The sequence below is a fragment of the Symphalangus syndactylus genome, chromosome 2 (assembly GCF_028878055.3).
Source record: "Symphalangus syndactylus isolate Jambi chromosome 2, NHGRI_mSymSyn1-v2.1_pri, whole genome shotgun sequence".
In the NCBI taxonomy this organism is placed as follows: domain Eukaryota; kingdom Metazoa; phylum Chordata; class Mammalia; order Primates; family Hylobatidae; genus Symphalangus; species Symphalangus syndactylus.
Window position 1 is genome coordinate 51,826,706 of NC_072424.2, and position 6,258 is coordinate 51,832,963.

The window sequence follows — 6,258 nt, forward strand, 5'->3', positions numbered from 1 at the left end:
TCACCATGTTGGCCAGAATGGTCTTGATCTCTTGACTTCCTGATCTGCCCTCTTCGGCCTCCCAAAGTGCTGGGATTACAGGCATGAGCCACCACGCCTGGCCCTTATCTCCTTTATCTTTCCTCCTGAGGCATATTCCCCTCCGGCCCTCCTCGACCTATTCATACATATACAATTTATACATTTATACATTTTGCTAATGTTTGCTTAATTTTTTTTCTAAATTCATAAATTAGATTTTCCTTTCTCAAACTGTCCTTGGTTTGGTATAAAGATTGTGCTCAAGTCTTACGATGATTTGTCCAGTGTCCTCTCTTTTTCTATCCTCTGGAATAGTTTGTATCAGATTGGAATTATTCATTCTTAGAATCTTTGCTGGAATATTTTGGTAAAACAATTTGTGCCTGTACATTTTGAGTATGATGATTTTTAACAAGTGAATCAATTAATTTGAGGGGAGTAAGAATATTAATATTTTCTATTTCTTCTTTAGTCCATTTTTGTAAATTGCATTTTTCCAGGAATCTGTCCAATTCAGTTTTGCTGCTGTTTTTTTTTTTTTTTTTAAAAATGTATTCTTTTCAAATAATCAACTTTTGGCTTTGCTGGGCCTCTCTATTGCATGTTGGTATTCTATTTCATTAAATTCATATTCTTTATTATTTTTATCTTTCTACATTTTCTGGGGTTTTTTTCTTAACTTTTGAATATAGATGATTAATGTAATTTTCCTGTCTTTTCTTCTTATCTAATGCAAGTGTTTAAAGTTAAAACCTGTTCTCTGAGTATTGCCTTACCTGCATCCAACAAGTTATAATAAAATAATTGTATTTTCTTTTAATTCTAAATATTTTCTGATTTGTTATGATGTTTTTGACTCATAAGTTACTTGGAACAGTTTCTTTCTTTTATTTTTTTAAAGAAAGTCTTGCTCTGTTACCTAGGTTGGGGTGCAGTGGCACAATCATGGCTCACTGTAGCCTTGAACTGCTGGGTTCAAGCAATGCTCCAGCCTCAATCTCCTGAGTAGCTGGGTGGGACCACAGGTGCATACCACCATGCCTGGCTAATTATTTTATTTTATCAGAAATGGGGTCTTGCTTTGTTGCCCCAGCTGATCTCGTACTCCTGGGCTCAAGAGATCCTCCTTCTCTGGCCTCCCAAAATGCTGGGATAATAGGTGTGAGCCACTGTGCCCAGCCTAGAACAGTTTCTTAATTTTCAAACATACTGACTTTTTTTCTGGTTATCTCTTTGCTATTGAATCTAGAATAATTGTAATTTGGTCAGAGAATGTAATTCCCATGGTGCCAAACCTTTGGAATTTGTTGAGACTTGCCTCATGGTCCAGTATGAATCAATTTGTATAAACGTTCCATGGGCCCTTGAAAAAAGTGAAATGTGTATTCTGCAGCTTATGTCCATTAAATTCAGCTGTTAATTCTAGTGTTGAAATGGCCTAATCTGCATTGAGTCTTTTGTCTGCATTAAAATAGCTCTGAAAGAATACATAGGTTACTAGTACATTGCTTTGAGACAGGGAACCATGCGGCCATGGAGGAATGCAGAGCTCTCTCCATTCCAGATAGCATTGCATCTCCCCAGGCCTGGACCTTGCTATTAGAGGAACTGCAAAGGAGACCCCCAGACCACCTCCTGATCCTGGAAAGACTCCCAGTCTCTGACACACGACGCTCCCAGCTCACTACAACAGTCTGACAAAGATAGTAATCTTATGAAGGGGGCTAAAATTGAAACTGGTAGTATGTATTCCCCTAAGAGAATGTCAGGAGTACACCACCCTTCTTCGCACCATTACTTATCTCAGTCAGTATGAACATCTCAGGGTGTTGGGTCACATGCATTATTTTTGTACCTTTTTCATAAAATTCTGTACATCCACTCATCTGACCTCATCCCACACACTGACCCATCTTAACAACTTTCACTGCAATCTTGGGAACTCAGCCATGTATCAGCAAAATCGCCTGTATCTTCAACCTCTCCTCAAAATGCTCCTCCAACCTCTTACTGTGACTGAAACCTGCCACCTTGCTTTGTATTCAAGTGTCACAAAGTTGCTATTTGCTTTCTCACGCCCCTACGGGGTCTGGAGGAGAGTGGATGTCCTCATTATTGCTTCTAGACCAGCGCTCTCCATGTGTGGTCCACAGACCAGCAACAACCACGTCACCTGGGAGCTTGGAATAGAGAATCTCAAGTCCCACCTGCAACCTACCGAATCAGAACGTGCATTTTAACGAGATCCCCCAGTGCTTTGCATCAACACCATAATCTATTTTCAAGCAGAATCCTCAAAGTAAGGAACAATCTGAAGCCCACAAAGCTACACCAGACATTGCTTCTGGTTTCTTCTATGACTGCCGCTTGTCTGTTTCGCCCACTTCCTTCCTTAGCTCCACACAGACTCTTGTTGTTCCTCAAACACTCCAGCATGTTCCTGCTTCAGGGGCTTTTTATTTATAGCCTCTTCTGTCTGAGACACTTTCCCATCAGTTAACCTCACAGTCCACTCCCATACTCCCTTCAGGCCTCTGCAGAACTCACTTTTCAGACAGCCCTCCTTGACTGACATACATAAATACAGTAGCTGCCTACCTGCCCACAATTATTGTCTACTTTCTTTTTCTTCAAATAGCTTTAATATGTATGTATATATTCATCTGTTTGTTTAATTCATTTTATCAATCTCTTCCTTTCTCTGTTTCTCTATCACCACACCCACAACAATAAAAGAGCCACATCAGGAGAAATGTCCTCTATTTTTTTTGACTGCTATTATCTCCAGCATGGAAAACAATGCCTGCATATTGTAAGTGCTCAATAAACTATTTCCTTACAAGGTAACAGATGAATGAGAAGCAAAGATGAAAAAAAATGCTGTCACTGTATAACCATATATACCTTCCAAATTTGAACCATGGGAACATTATTATCTGCTCAAGAAAAGATTACTTAAATGTTTATTGTTGCCATCAGCAAAGATTTTAGCTCTTTATTTTTTAATTTGTACTATTTTTATTGTTGTATTCTTATTATTTTACAAATATACACTTTTTAAACTTTTATTTTAGCTTCATGGGTACATGTATAGTTTATTATATATGTACCTTGCATGTCGTGGGGGTTTGGTATACAGGTTATTTCATCACCCAGGTAATAAGCATAGTACTCCTCCATAGGTAGTTTTTCACTCCTCATCCTCCTCCCAACCCCTCCCCTCAAGTAGGCCTTGGTGTCTGTTGTTCCTTTCTTTGTGTCTACGTATACTCAGAGTTTAGCTCCTACTTATAAGTAAGAACATGCTATTTGGTTTTCTGTTCCTGTGTTTGTTCATTTAAGATAATAGCCTCCAGCCCCATCCATGTTGCTGCAAAGGACCTGATCTCATTCTCATTCTCATGATCTCATTCTTTTTTATGGCTGTATAGTAATCCATGGTATATATGTACCATATTTTCTTTATCCACTCTACTGTTGATGGGCATTTAGCTTGACTCAATGTCTTTGCTATTACGAATAGTGCTGCAGGGAACATTCACGTGCGTGTGTCTTTGCGGCAGAATGATTTATATTCCTTTGGGCATATAGCCAGTAATGGGATTGCTGGGTCAGTGGTAATTCTAGTTTGAGTTCTTTGAGAAATCACCAAACTGCTTCCCACAGTGGCTGAACTAATTTACACTCCCACCAGCAGTATATGTGCATTCCCTTTTCTCCACAACCTTGCCAGCATCTGTTATTTTATGACTTTTCATTAATAGCCATTATGACTGATGTGAGCTTGTATCTCATTTTGATTTGCATTTCTCTAATGATCAGTGATGTTGAGCATTTTTTCGTATGCTTGTTGACTGCACATATGTCTGCTTTTGAAAGGCCTGTTCATATCCTTTGCCCACTTTTTAATGGGGTTGTTTGTTTTTTGCCTGTGAATTCGTTTAAGTTCCTTATAGATGCTGAGTATTAGACATTTGTCAGATACATGGTTTGCAAATATTTTCTCGCATTCTGTGTGTTCCCTGTTTACTTTGCTGATGGTTTCTTTTTGCTGTGCAGAAGCTCTTTAGTTTATTCAGGTACCATTTGTCAATTTTTTTGTTTTGTTGCAATTGTTTTTGGTGTCTTTGTCTTGAAATATTTTCTAGGTCTTAAGTCCAGAATGGTACTTCTTAGATTATCTTCCAGGGTTTTAATAGTTTTGGGCTTTACATTTAAGTCTTTAATCCATCTTGGGTTGACTTGTATATAGTATAAGGAAGAGGTCCAGCTTCAATCTTCTGCATATGGCTAGCCAATTATCCCAGCACCATTTATTGAAAAGGGAATCCTTCCCCTATTGCTTGTTTTTGTTTGCTTTGTTGAGATCAGATGGTTGTAGTTGTGTGGCATTAATCCTGGGCTCTCTGTTCTGTTCCATTGGTCTGTGTATCTGTTTTTATATCACTACCATGCTCTTTTGGTTACTGTAGTCTTGTATTGTCGTTTGAAGTCAGGTAATGTGATGCCTCAAGCTTTGTTCTTTTTGCTTAGGATTGCACTGGTTATTCAGGCTCTTTTTTTGTTCAATATGAATTTTAAAATAGTTTTTTTATAGTTCTGTGGAGAATGTCATTGGTAGTTTGATAGAATTAGCATTGAATCTGTAATTGCTTTGGGCTGTGTGGGAAGTTGTCCATTTCTTCTAGGTTTTCTAATTTGTGTGCACATGAAGGTGTTCATTGTAGTTTCTGAGGTTTTTTTTTTTTTGTATTTCTGTGGGGTCAGTGGTAACATCCTCACTGTCATTTCTGATTGTGTTTATTTGAATCTTCTCTCTTTTATTCTTTACTAGTCTAACTAGAACTCTTATTTATTCTTCCAAAGAACAAATTCCTGGATTTGTTAATCATCTTTTGTATGGTTTTTCACATCTCAATTTCCTTCAGTTCAGCTCTGATTCTGCTTATTTCTTTTCTTCTGCTAACTTTGGGGTTGGTTCCTCTAGGTGTGATATTAGGTTGTTAATTTAAGATCTTTCTAACTTTTTGATGTGGGCATTTAGCATTATAAATTTCCCTCTTAACACTGCTTTAGCTGTGTCCCAGAGATTCTGGTATGTTGTATCTTTGTGCTCATCAGCTTCAAATAATTTCTCGATTTCTGCCTTAATTTCTTTGTTTACCCAAAAGTCATTCAGGAGCGGGTTGTTTAATTTCCATGTAATTGTATGGTTTTGAGTGATTTTCTTAGTATTTATTTCTATTTTTATTGTGCCATGATCCAAGAATTGTTTGGTATGAATTTGGTTTTTTGAATTTGCTGAGAATTGTTTTAGGACCAATTGTGGTCCATTTTAGAGTATATGCCATGTGCAGACAGAAAGAATGTATATTCTGTTGGTTTGTGGTAGAGAGCTCTGTAGAGGTCTATTAGGTCCATTTGATCGAGTGTCAAGTTCAGGTCCTGAATATCCTTGTTAGTTTTCTTTACTGATGATGTGTCTAATACTGTCAGTGAGATGTTGAAGTCTCCCACTATTATTGTATGGCTATCTATGTCTCCTCATAGGTCTCTAAGAACTTCATTTATGAATCTGGGTGCTCCTGTGTTGGGTTCCTATATTTTTAGGATAGTTAGTTCTTCTTGTTGAATTGAACCCTTTGCCATTTTGTAATGCCCTTCTTTGTCTTTTTTTATCCCTTGTTGGTTAAAGTATGTTTTGTCTGAAATTAGAATAGCAACCCTTGCTTTTTTCTGTTTTTCATTTCTTTGGTAGATTTTTCTGCATCCCTTTACTTTGAGCCTGTGGATGTTACTGGATGCAAGATGGGTCTCTTGAAGACAGCATCCATTGGGTTTTGCTTCTTTATCTAACTTGTCTCTCTGTGCCTTTTAATTAGGAAAAAAAAATGGAATGCTTCATGACTTTGCATGTCATTCTTGCGCAGGGGCCATGCTAATCTTTTCTGTATTGTTCCAATTTTAGCATATGTGCTGCCAAAGCGAGCACTACCGAGACGGTTTTTAAAGTTGCCCTAACATCCCCTGCTTCCCTCTATTCATTCACAAAGGAAGATGTGCTCCTTCTCTGGTTGAAAGAGTACTCATCAAAATAGAATCTTTATTCCACTTTCTTCTGATTTCACATAAAATTGGCTCCAGCAATATTCCCTCGCTCTCCTTTATTTCCACTTAAACCTTTAAATGTAGTCAGCCTTTCCTTCAGAGAAAACAAGCAACCTGCCTAAAACAGAC

The 6,258-nt window shown here is 37.8% G+C and overlaps 1 non-coding gene across 1 annotated transcript; it reads right to left on the bottom strand.

Moving 5' to 3' along the window:
- Nucleotides 1–5,906: 5,906 nt before the first annotated feature.
- Nucleotides 5,907–6,013, bottom strand: LOC129477495 (U6 spliceosomal RNA). The gene has a single exon (XR_008655701.1). It is a non-coding gene; the product is annotated as a U6 spliceosomal RNA (small nuclear RNA).
- Nucleotides 6,014–6,258: the final 245 nt, after the last annotated feature.